Below are 12,344 nucleotides of genomic sequence, written 5' to 3'. Positions count from 1 at the left end.
TCAACAACTGATAGAACAACTAGGCAAAACCATCAAATAAAGAAATAAAAAAATAATTAAAAAAAGAACAACTAGGCAGAAAATCAGCAAGGATTTAGAGGAACACAAAAACAGTGCCAATGAAAAGAATCTAATTGAGATTTGTAGAACATTCCCCCAATGACATCAGACAGCACACATTATCTTTTCAAATGTCCACAAAACATTTATCAAGATAGACCATATCCGGGGCCATAAAACAAATCAACAAAATTAAAATTGAAATCATACAAAGTATATTTTCTTGCCATAATGAAATCAAACTAGAAATCAATAACAGAAAGACATATGAAAAATCTTCAAACACTTTAAAACTATACAACACAATTATAAGTAATCCCTGGGTCAAAAAGAAAGTCCTCAATTTCTCAGAAAATTTTAAAATACATAGAATTGAATGAAAATGAAACTATCACATAAAATTTTGTGAAATGTACCTAAAGCAGTGCTAAGAGGAAAATTCACAGCATTAAATGCTTGTATCAGAAAAGTCTCAAATCAATAATCTAAGTTTCCACCTTTAAAAATTAGAAAAAGATAAAAATAAAACCAAAACAGAGTGCCTCACACCTATAATCCCAGTGATTTGGGAGGCAGAACTGGGACAATTGCTTGAGTCCAGGAGTTTGAGATCAGACTGGGCAACATAGCAAGACTCCAACTCTACAAAAAATAAAGAACATTAGTCAGGTGTGGCAGCATGCACCTGGAGTCCTAGCTACTCAGGAGGATGAGGTGGGAGGATTGCTTCAGCCCAGGAGTTCAAGGTTATGAAGAGCTATAATCATGCACTCCAGCCTGGATGACAGAGCAAACTCTGTCTCTAAAATAAATAAATATAAGAAAACCAAAACAGAAAGAAGGAAGGAAATAGTAAAGAGCAGAAATTAATAAAATTGCAACCAGAAACACAGTAGAGAATCAATGAAACACAGTTTATTATTTTAAAAGAGTAATAAAATTAATAAACTTCTAGCAAGTCTAAAAAGAAAACAGAAAGACACAAATTACCAATATCATGAATGGAAGAGGGGATAAAGATATAGATATTTCAAACATTAAAATAATAAGGGAATACTAGAAACAACTCTACAAACATAAATTTGTCAACTTAGATAACATGGACCAATTCCTTGAAACAAACTGCCACAACTCATTCAAGATGAAATAATTTGAATTAAAGAAATCTGTAATTTTAAAACTCACAAAAAAGAAATCTCTAGGTTCAGATAATTTCCCTCAAGAATTCTAAAAAATGTTTTTAAAAGTTTAAACACCAATTTTACAAAATCTCTTACAAAAAAAAATCAGAGAATACTTCCTATTTTATGAAACTAATATTACCCTCATACCAAAACCAGATAAAGACAGTATTTTTAAAATTACAGACCAATATTTGTTATGAAAATAGGTATAAAAATCTTTAACAAAATGTCAACAAATAGAATCCAGCAATATATATTTTTTCTTAATTATACACCATGACTAAATTATTCCTTTTTTCAAACAAATTTCTCCACTGATCTCCAGGGAATAAAATGACACAAACAAAGCTGGTCTGCTTGAAATGAGAGAGAAAGGCAATTTGGCCCCCTTATTCAACTTGACTCACACACAGACATGGATTCCTACCACCATCCCCCCAAAACACAGCACCTCAGAGTTAGAAAGCCTTTTTGAGACAAAGTAAAACCTCCACACATCTCTCTCATGATCATAATCGCAAAAATCAAGAGAAAAAGCAACATACAGGGCCGGGTGCAGTGGCTCATGCCTGTAATCCCAGCACTTTGGGAGACCAAGGCAGGCAGATCACTTGAGGTCAGAAGTTTAAGACCAGCCTGGCCAACATGGTGAAACCCCGTCTCTACCGAAAATACAAAAATTAGCTGGATGTAGTGGCATGCACCTGTAATCACAGCTGCTTAGGAGACTGAGGCAGGAGAATTGCTTGAACTCCAGAGGCGGAGGTTGCAGTGAGCTGAGATTGCACCACTGTACTCCAGCCCAGGCAGCAAGACTCCATCTCAAAAAAAAAAAAAAAAAACCACAAACACAGAATGGGAGAAAATATTTGCAAGCCATATAAATGATAAAGAAGTTATATTTAGAATATACAAAGACAAGGCATTTATTGTTATGTAAACACGTTTACCCAATAAAATATCATTTACTATAAAAAAAAGATGGCTCAATAATTAGAAGACATGGGCAAAGGATAAACACATTATTTGCCATCTGTGTGATGTTATTGAAAGTATATTTCAGTTAAAACCAAGTCTTATATGGTTAAAGTCGAAAATAATGATAGCACCAAACACTGGCAATGCAAAGAAAATGGATCACTCAGACACTGCTGGCAGGCATATACAATGGCAGGACCACTCTAGTACAAAGTATGGCAGGTATGGGGGGTTTTTGTTTTTGTTTTTGTTTTTTTGAGACAGGATTACTTTGTCACTCAGGGTGGAGTGCAGTGGTGCTGTTACAGTAAGTAGCTGGTCAGGTCTGAGCAGGGCAGGAGAGGGCCCCCCACAACCCCAAACCAGGAATGTCAAGCGACCATCAGGTGATGGTCAAGCAGTTGTTAACTGTCTCTCTAAAATAGTAATTGGTTAGAGCCAGCGCCAGGGAAAGGCAGTTTTCCTGATAAATAGAAAACACCTGAACCTGGTGATCAGCAACTTCCCATTAAAATCTCAGGAGTTGAACAAGTAGATTCACACACACAGACTAAGGGCAAGATGGCAGAGTTTAACTGGTGTATGACCTCCTAGGGGCATTCGGCTGGTAAGGGAAGAATGCCTCAGGTGAGCATGCATACAGCTCCAGTCAGCATACTGTGCTGCAGACAGCCCATCCCAAGGGAAGAATCAGGGGAGACGGAACACAAAACCCCAGAAGTATACCAGCATATAAATTCCCAAGTTAAAAGGTCAAACCCTGCACTTCTGTCCTTCAAGTCGCTCACTTGAAGCCCTTTCCAAGTGTACTGTCCTTCCTTTTCTTCCTTCTCTAAAGTTTTTTAATAAACTTTTACTCCTGCTCTAAAACTTGCCCCAGTCTCTTCTTCTGCCTTATGCTCTCCAGTCAAATTCTTTTTTCTGAGAAGGCAAGAACTGAGGTTGCTGCAGACCCAGGTGGATTCACCACCAGTAAAGGTACAAACATGGTTCACTACAGGCTTGACCTCCTGGGCTCAAGAGATCCTCCCAACTCAACCCTACAAGTAGCTTGGACTACAGGTGCACACCACCACACCTGGCTAATTTTTGTATTTTTCGTAGAGATGGGGTTTCACCATGTTGCCCAGGCTGGTCTCAAACCCCTGAGCTCAAGTGATCCACCCGCCTTGGCCTCCCAAAGTGCTGGGATTAGAGGTGTGAGTCACCATGCCTGGTCAATAGTGTTGAAATAACAAAATTATAAAGTTGTAGAGATTAATGGTTGCCAGGGATTAGGGAAGAGGAAATACTATAAAAAAGTAATAGGAAGGATTCTTATAATAGAACTGTTCTGTATCTTGGTAGTGGTCACACAAGTGTACACGTGAGATAAAACTGCATAGAACAAAATGCACACACACTAGCAAGTGTACGTAAGACTGATGAAATCTGAACAAGGTCAGTGGATTGTACCAAACTCAATTTCCTATTGTGATATTGAACTATAGTTACGCAAGTTGTTACCATTGGAGAAATTTTGACGAAGGTTATCTAGAACCTCTCTGTATTACTTCTTACAATTACATGTCAATCTGTGATTATCTCAAAATATTAAAGCTTACATTTTTAAATTTTAATATGATACTAAACACAAGGCAATAAAAATAATATTCATAATTTTTTAGTATAGATGAGAGATTAATCAACTTTTAATTTTGCATAGTCTCAATTTTCTGCTATGTGAATGTAACATTTTCATTTGAAATCATTAACGGATTTGATTGAACACCCACATGAAGGTCATGTTGCGGTAAGAGCAGGTGACTCCAGTGTTCAGGCTGGGACAGTAACCCCCTTCCCTGTGAGGCTCACCACTTTTTTCTTGAGTGCCTTTTATAAATCAAAGAGCCATTCCTGGTGGAATGATGTGATGTCATCAGTGAATCTAGACCAATGCTCTGGAATCTTGGAAGCATTTGGTCCCTAACGCTTGGCTATAGCCAATGCTCTTTCACACTATCATGGGGCTGTGATCTGGGGAAGTGTAAGCTCCGCTTCAAGGGCCTGGAACTCCAGAAAGCCATGAAGGCACTCACTCAGGACAGCTATCACTCATTCCTGTAACAGACCAAGCCTCGGATCCTGAACTATCTTCTCCCAAGGAGTCTCAGGGGATGGGGAAGGGGCCACCTGTGAGTCTCCAGATGAATGACTGGGGATGCAGCAGGAACAAAAACAGTTTTTGAATTTTGGGGGAAGACACGAGAGGAGGGCATGTGGGCAAAAGACAGAAGGAAGGAGGGCTGAAAGGAGAGCCAACTCCCACAGAGAACCTGGCCATCAGTGGCTGCCTTGAGAGCCATGGGGAGCCACAGGGACAATGCGGGAGGAGCAGGAACAGAGCATCTACCAGACATGAGGAAGACGCCTCAGACTGGGGTAGGTGTCACCAGCCTTCTTGCGGGGCACTAGGCACTGCCTCAGTCAGCTTCAAGGGCTATTGTAGGAAGGTCTGTGCCACTCTGGTCATATTTTTGGGCCAGGCTTGATTGCCCATGAATTTTCAGTGGTTCACAGGGATATGTAGGCAGAGCTGAGAGCATAGAAAATAAGTATGTCAGGTCATCAGTTTGATCCTACTGGAAATGAGACCAAGGCTCAAGTGTCACCACCATAAGTATTTGTCAAACACAAGTCCTAATCCCAAATCCGAAGTGCACTAACCAAGGTCACAGAAGAAGCTCTAGACAAGTTAAGGCATCATTTTCTCATCTATGAATCAGGTACATTATCAACCTTACCTCATAGATTATAAAGATTAAGTTGAGGCAATTCTTAGTGCACAGATCAACATCTAGTGTTTAGTAAGCAATCAATAACGGTTAGTTACTATTATTGCAATTTTTCATTATTATTATGTTTCACAAAAAGCAGGTTAAGCAGAAAGACATGGCCTGGTTGGAATCATGTTAGGTTCCTTACATTTTTTGGTAGCCAGAGAAGACAGGATCTTTGTGAGGTGCACATCAGCTGCTCAGAGACTGCTCCAAGCCCACAAGACCCAGCAAAGAAGGGCTGGAAGAAAGGGCATGCGTGGAAGGGAAGGCAGGTGTGTGCGGTGGTTTGCCCTTAGCCCATGGTCCCCGAATGAATGAAGGACGATGGACCACCATGGCCCCAGCATCATATCTCCTTCTTCCTTCAACTCTCCTTAGTCAGATTCCACAGGGGGAAGGGTGTCAGGGGAGTCAGGAGGTCACTTTCCTGCTCACTTTTGTAGTTATGGAAGACAGAAGACCAGATAATTCCACATTTGTCTCCATAGAGGAGTCCTCCAGGCAGAAAAAGACACGGAAAGAGGCAGAGGAGAGCAGCTTTTGTCTGGCAGAGAAAGGTAAGTAGGTAACTTGATTCCTACCATTATGTGTAGATAAATGCAAAGGGGACGAGGGTCATTCCCCTTATCCCCTCACATGTCACGTTCAAACTTCCGAAGGTGAGTGAGAAGGGAGGAGCCCAGCGTTTACCACGTGGGTCCCATCCATGATCACATGGGGTCCTCTCTCTCTTCAGGTCCTCTGGCTGCCATTTCTGCCTCATCAGTGGCTGTTCCTGAGCAGAGAACCCAGGGAAAGAGGAGCCAGAAGATGAGGAATGTGGGGGCTATCAAGGCAGGTGTGTGTCCTCCGTCATCCCTCCACTTCCTTGCACCTTCCCTACACGAAGGGTCAATTACCGGTGTGTAAGCACTTGTCCCCTTGTCCACACGAGGCAGGGGCTGGTCTTCAGGGTGAGCAGTACAGAAGGCCCAGGGGTGCCCGGCTGGGTCACGTGTGTGCTCAATGGAGTCTGTCGTTTCCACAGCTCCGCCTGATGGCAGCCCTCCCGCCTCCGGCTCAGCCTCCTCAGGAGCTGTCACCCAGCTGAAGTCCAGGCGGAGGAGGGACCACAAAAGGAACATATGCACTGTCAACTATATTGAGGAAACAAAAGTCAGGATGAACAAGAGGAGAAGACCCAGCTACCGCCCTGAGGACCAAGAAGCCTTCTATCGACTGCTTGGTGTGTTCTCCAAGATGGTGGAGCGCCCAGGGCCCTGGGCGCATGCGCAAACCTCCGGGGGCTCCGAGAAGCCCAGGAGGCCGGTACACAGAGCCGCCCCTCTTCCAATGCGGTGTGATGGGGGTTTCCTTCCTCCAGGTTCTTGGAGGGAAGGAAAAGAGGCTCATGGCTGAAACACCAAGGGCTGCACCCCCTTCCCACAGAAACCCAGTCAGTGATTCCCCACCGGTCAAGATTTTAGAGATTAGTGAGGAAAGGCCAGACGAGATCATGCTCACTTTGTGCTCAGAGTGGGAGGAGACAAAAAGCAAACAGCATATAGAAAAATCAGTTGATCTCAGCCAGTGATACAGGCAGAGAAGGAAATTTATTTCAAGGCCATGACGACTGCAGATGGAGCATGAGTAAGGCCAGAGACATTAATGAAATGGGAAACTCAGAGACGGTCTGTCCGAGAAGGTGGCATCAGGACCAGAGGCGGGATGAGTGTGGCAGGGTTGGGGACAACATGGATGTCATGCCATTCACTACAGCATCACCAGCCACATGTAGCTACTTATGTTTAATTTTAGATGAGTTAAACACACTTTTAACATCCAGTTTATCAGTTTCGCTCGCCACATTTCAAGAGCTCAACAACCACATGAGGCTGGCGGCTGCCACAGAGGACAGCCCAGGTAGAGAGGATCTCCATCATCACAGACAGTGCTGCTGGACAGGGCTCTTCCGAGGGCCAGGCTTACTGGAGAAGAGGCAGGGAGAGGATGACGGTGAGCCACCCACCCTCCCTGCTGTGCCAGGGTCATCATCCTGGGGCAGGGACAGACGGGACCTGGCATTCTCAGGTCTTCTCTAGGAAATGGCCCCTCCAGGGGAGACCTCGAATCAAAGATGGGCCTCCTGCAGAGGAGCAGAGGCCAGGTCACATCTTCCGGAAGGCAGCAAAGTCCAGTGAGCCCAGGGGCCATGAACTTCCCCACCACAGCCCCAGTGCTCAGTGGCAGTGGGACAGGGAGCTTGACATAGCCACAGTATGATGCAGTGAAAGGTCGTGGGGTAACAGAGACCCAAGGCCACATCCAAGCTTTTCAGTTGAGGCAAATGTGTTACACTTTGAGACCCAAGTCACATCTGTGCAGTGAACGAATTTATCACATCCCATCGTGACCCTATTGAGGGTTAAGTAACAGTAGCAACATTCACGTCTGCAGTTGAAACCGAACCTGTGTGTGTCAATGCGGGGAGTAGCAGCTGTTGCTGAGGCAAAGCCCAGCACTTCCTGGAGGAAAGGCAGCTGGGTCCCCTACCATGACAGAGGAACTCAGAGGAGGTTCAGGTTTTCCTCCTTTCCTCTGAAACATCCCACAGCCACACACTCAGTCCTCCTTGAAGGGCCTCTCCAAGGCCTCATGACTTCTTCCTTCCTTTGCAGAGGATCCCGTTATCCACAGCTTCTTGGAAGCTGACATTTTCCTCAAAGTGTCTGACAAGGTACCAACAGCACTGAAGTGACAGGGACAAGGGGTCTGCAGAGTCACCGCCCCATGGGGGACAGGCAGAGAGAGTCGAATTTCCATCTGGGCAGGAGAAGCCCTGGAGAAATGCACGCTCAATGCCAGAAGGAAGAGCACGCTGCCCGTCTCTGCCCTGCCTGGAGTTACTGGGAACCCCTCCCTGCCTTCCCATTGCTCATCTCAATGTGGCACAGATATGTGAGACCCACAGCAAGTCCCGCCCTGAGCTGTTTTGCACCCTGTCCTTCGGGTGGGGAAGGTCCCATGGCCCATGCCACACACACCCCCCGCTGCTCCTCCCTGGCCTCCCTCACCAGCCTCTGTCTCCGGCAGTACCTGCTGTCCACGGTGGTGAAGTACTTCAGTTGCGTCGGGCTGCCTGGGCACTGCTACAACCGGATCCACTTCTTCCTGGCCCTGTGAGCACCTCCTCAGGGACCTGCTCTGAAACCTTCCCAGATCCCCGAATCCCGTGTTTCCCTCAGCCTGTCCGGGCAGCTCAGCCATGCCCATGTGCTTGGGTTGCACTTGTTCTTCTTGGTCACAGAGCAGACGAGACCTTCAGAGGCCACGTGAAGGTGGTGGGGAAGGAAAGGCAATGAGTAAGGTCCTGAGATAATGGAAGCAGTGGGGAAAACACCACTTGCTGCCCAGAGACTGAGTTACCTGAAGACAAAAGTCGCTAGGAAATGACCTTGACAATCCCAGGACCTTGTCTCGGGCTGGGCACAGCACGGGCCCCACAGGCTCGGTATTGAGGACACCCTGGGGCCCCTATAGATCCGGGTCACCTGGCAGAGAAGGCTCCCCCAGACCCTCTCTCCTCTATGCACTCTGCCTGGGCTCATGGTTCTTCCTATGTCACCTCTCCCTCCTGTCCCACCTGAGGCTGGCAGCCATGACTCAAGGGGCAGGTGAGCTTCCCGTCTTTTCCTGTAACAGCTACATCGCCTCCCACATGGAGGAGGACAACCCCACGTCCAAGCAGAGCATCTTCTAGTTCCTGCTGGGCAAGGAGCACTGGCCAGACCTCTACAAGGAGTTCCTGCCGCTGAAGACAGAGTTCTTCCATGCAATGGGGCTCCGAGCCTGGGTTACCCCAGTGGTGTGCGAGGTGTGTAGGGGATGCTGGCCAGCTGGGGAGGTGGAGGGATGAGAGCAGGTCTGGGTCCCCCATCCAGTGCTCACTCCCCTGCATCTCTCTTTCAGATCCGGGACCAGAATCCACATCACTGGGTCTGGAGTTGGGTGTGCCAGCACGCCCCCTAGGTTCCCAGGGAATGACCAGCGGGGCGTGGACGGGTCTGCAGACGGTCCAGGTGCGTGTGAGCCCTGGCCTGGGGCTGCGCAGAGTCGAGCCAGCTCCTTCCTCTGTACTCCTGAAGGCCTCTCCTGGGCTAGGGGGCATGCAGAGGCCCTCCTGTATCCTATTGTAGAGTTTCTTCGTGCATATTAGCACAGAGAGGGCTTTGAGAACTCCTGCGGTAAGAAAGGGTTATATTCTCCGAATGAATTTGATTATGGAATCATGTGCTCTGCAATACCAGGTCTCAACCTGCAGGTCAATTTTTTAGGGAAAAACTCTTGTAAATGCTGTTCTTGGTAATAACCTCTGCAGGGTTTTGATCTGAGGTTAAACTTTCAAACATAAATACATGAAACACACTGAGATGCATCCTTTGCGGGAAAGGGACCATCACCACGGTGGTTCTGGGGAGGAAAGAGAAAGATGAACGCCGGCACTCCCTGCTCTGTTGTGTGTGTGCTGCTCCCAGGGAAGCAAGCTACGCTGAGCCAGGCCCTTGAAGGATCTCACTTCTCATGGGCCGAAGGAACAACCAGGGCTCTCTGGTCTCTGAAAAAATTGGATCACTAGCAACAAAATGGAAGAAAGCACACATACCAAACTGTGAGGATAGACACAAAAGATGAGGCATTTATAGAAACCAATCACCCACTGTCTAGCATCACACCCTTTAGAAGTGATTTCTTTTCCTTCTTTCTTTTCTTTTTTTTGGGGACACAGTCTCACTCTGTCACCCAGGCTGGAGTGCAGTGGTGTGATCCTGGCTCACTGCAACCTCCGCCTCCTGGGTTCAAGTGATTCTCCTGCCTCAGCCTCCTGAGTAGCTGGGATTACAGGCGTGCACCACAACATCCAGCTAATTTTTGTATTTTTAGTAGAGACGGGGTTTCGCCATGTTGGCCAGGCTAGTCTTAAACTCCTGACCTCAATGACCCACCCGCCTGAGCCTCCCATAGTGCTGGGATTACAGGTGTGAGCCACCCGTGCCCACCTGATTCCTTTGGTTTAAATTTAGTTTTTAATCTTTGGATTTACTTGAAGTGGAGGGGAGACCTCTAGTGAAATGCATAAGGAACACTCTGCCTGGGCACACGGTTGTATTAGAATAATCCTGTTGGCCGGGCACGGTGGCTCAAGCCTGTAATCCCAGCACTTTGGGAGGCTGAGACGGGTGGATCATGAGGTCAGGAGATCGAGACCATCCTGGCTAACACAGTGAAATCTCTACTTAAAAAAAAAAACACACAAAACTAGCCGGGCGTGGTGGCGGCGCCTGTAGTCCCAGCTACTCGGGAGGCTGAGGCAGGAGAATGGCGTAAACCCGGGAGGCGGAGCTTGCAGTGAGCTGAGATCCGGCCACTGCACTCCAGCCTGGGCGACAGAGAGAGCCTCCGTCTCAAAAAAAAAAAAAAAAAGAATAATCTTGTGAACAGCCTGCCACACTGCAGGCTGTGATGGAACCTATTCTGTCCCCAGGAGAAAAGAAATGGGGAGAGAAGAAGGCAGATAAAGTGTGCTCTGAGATAAACCAAGTTGGGTATAACGTTCAATTCATCCACATGCTTTTCATTTGAGATCTCAAAACTCCAAAGAAAAACAGCAGTTGTTGGCCCCCCCATGGGTCTCATTGCTTGTAAGAGCAGTGGGCAGAGACAGCTGACCTAAGCTCTCCTCTGACGGGCACTAGGGGATGCCATGCTCAAGAGTCTGCCTTCACTGTGCTCTGATCTTCTCTTTTCTTGTAGCTCCCGCCCTCCCCCCATCTCCCCCCTCCCCTGACAAAGAAGCGGCAAACTTAAATCAACAAGTCAAAAAACAACCCCATTAAAAAGTGAGCAAAGGACAGGCACAGACACTTCTCAAAAGAAGACATACAAGCAGTCAACAAACATACGAAAATATGCTCAATATCACTAATCACTAATCATCCATGAAATACAAACCAAAACCACAATGAAAGACCATCTCACCCCAGTTAGATTGGCTATTGTTTAAAAAAAAAAAAAAAGTCAAACAAGGACACATGCTGGGAAGGCTGCAGAGAAAAGGGATCACTTACACACTGCTGGTGGGAATGTCAATCAGGTCAGCCACTGTGGAAAGCAGTGTGGAGATTTCTCAGAGAACGTAAGAGTACTGCCATTTGACCCAGCAATCCCATTACTGAGTGTATCTATCGAACGGAAAAGAAATTGTTCTATCAAAAAGACACATGCACTCGTGTTCATCCCAGCACGATTCACAATAGCAAAGACATGGAATAAACCCAGGGGCCCGCCACTGGTGGATTGTATAAAGAATTACCAGCCTGATAAGTAGCAAGGCAGGTTTTCATTTCCTCGGTCCAGGCTTTCTCTGAACACTTATGTAAGGCTGTACTGAAAGCACAGTGAGACCCACCGCTGCAGCTGTGAGATCAGTGCCACCCAGGTGAGTCTGTGCAGGGGTTAGGAAATTGCAAAGAAATTTTGGCATTTTAGAGAGCAACTGAGGATTTGAGACTGGAAAAGAAAAGTGAACAGCACTGGAAGCTTGGGGGAGGTAACCAGGGGGCTAGAAATTCTAGAAGCAAAGCCTAGTCCCTGAGTGGCAGTGGGTGGTTTTGGTGGGACTCAGGGATGGGAACGAGTTTACATCTGAGTCATTGCATCCCTCAAGGGATCATGGCATTTGTTCAGAGATCCAAACAGGAAATGAAGGAGGCAGAGGACAGAGAAGCTCCTGTAAACCTCCAGAAACTCAGGAGTGGTGACACTTGCCACAGCTGGTATTAGCTTCCTGCAGCCAGGAGTGTGCCATCTGCCCTGTGTCTGCTGTAGCCAGTGCAGGAGAGTAAAGGCTTTACCTCCTCCTCTATCCTCCAGGCCCTGCACAGGCACCTGCCACTGGAACACTCTCATCTGGCACTACATGTGAAAAACAGCTGGAAGCTGAGGAGAGACAAAAGGAGGCAGTGAAGACGCCAAGCTGACTGACATCCAGCCCACCCATGGGGCGCAGTGAGATGAGCCACAAATGAATTAGTGCAAGACAGCAGGGAGTTTGGAGGGAAGTGACGCTGGAGACACCACCTCTGCCCTGCTCTGTGGATTTGCAGAAATTTGCACAGAACATGGAGTGAGAAAGGTTTCCAGCTGATGAAACTGCCTTAATTTCTGAACTGGTACAATAAGCAGCACTTACAATATTCTTACTTTTATTTTTATTTTTTGAGATGCAGTCTTGCTCTATTGCCTAGGCTGAAGTGCAATGGCGCAA

This window comes from Chlorocebus sabaeus, chromosome 14, assembly GCF_047675955.1.
Source record: "Chlorocebus sabaeus isolate Y175 chromosome 14, mChlSab1.0.hap1, whole genome shotgun sequence".
NCBI lineage: Eukaryota > Metazoa > Chordata > Mammalia > Primates > Cercopithecidae > Chlorocebus > Chlorocebus sabaeus.
Note: the sequence above shows the minus strand (reverse complement) of the source record.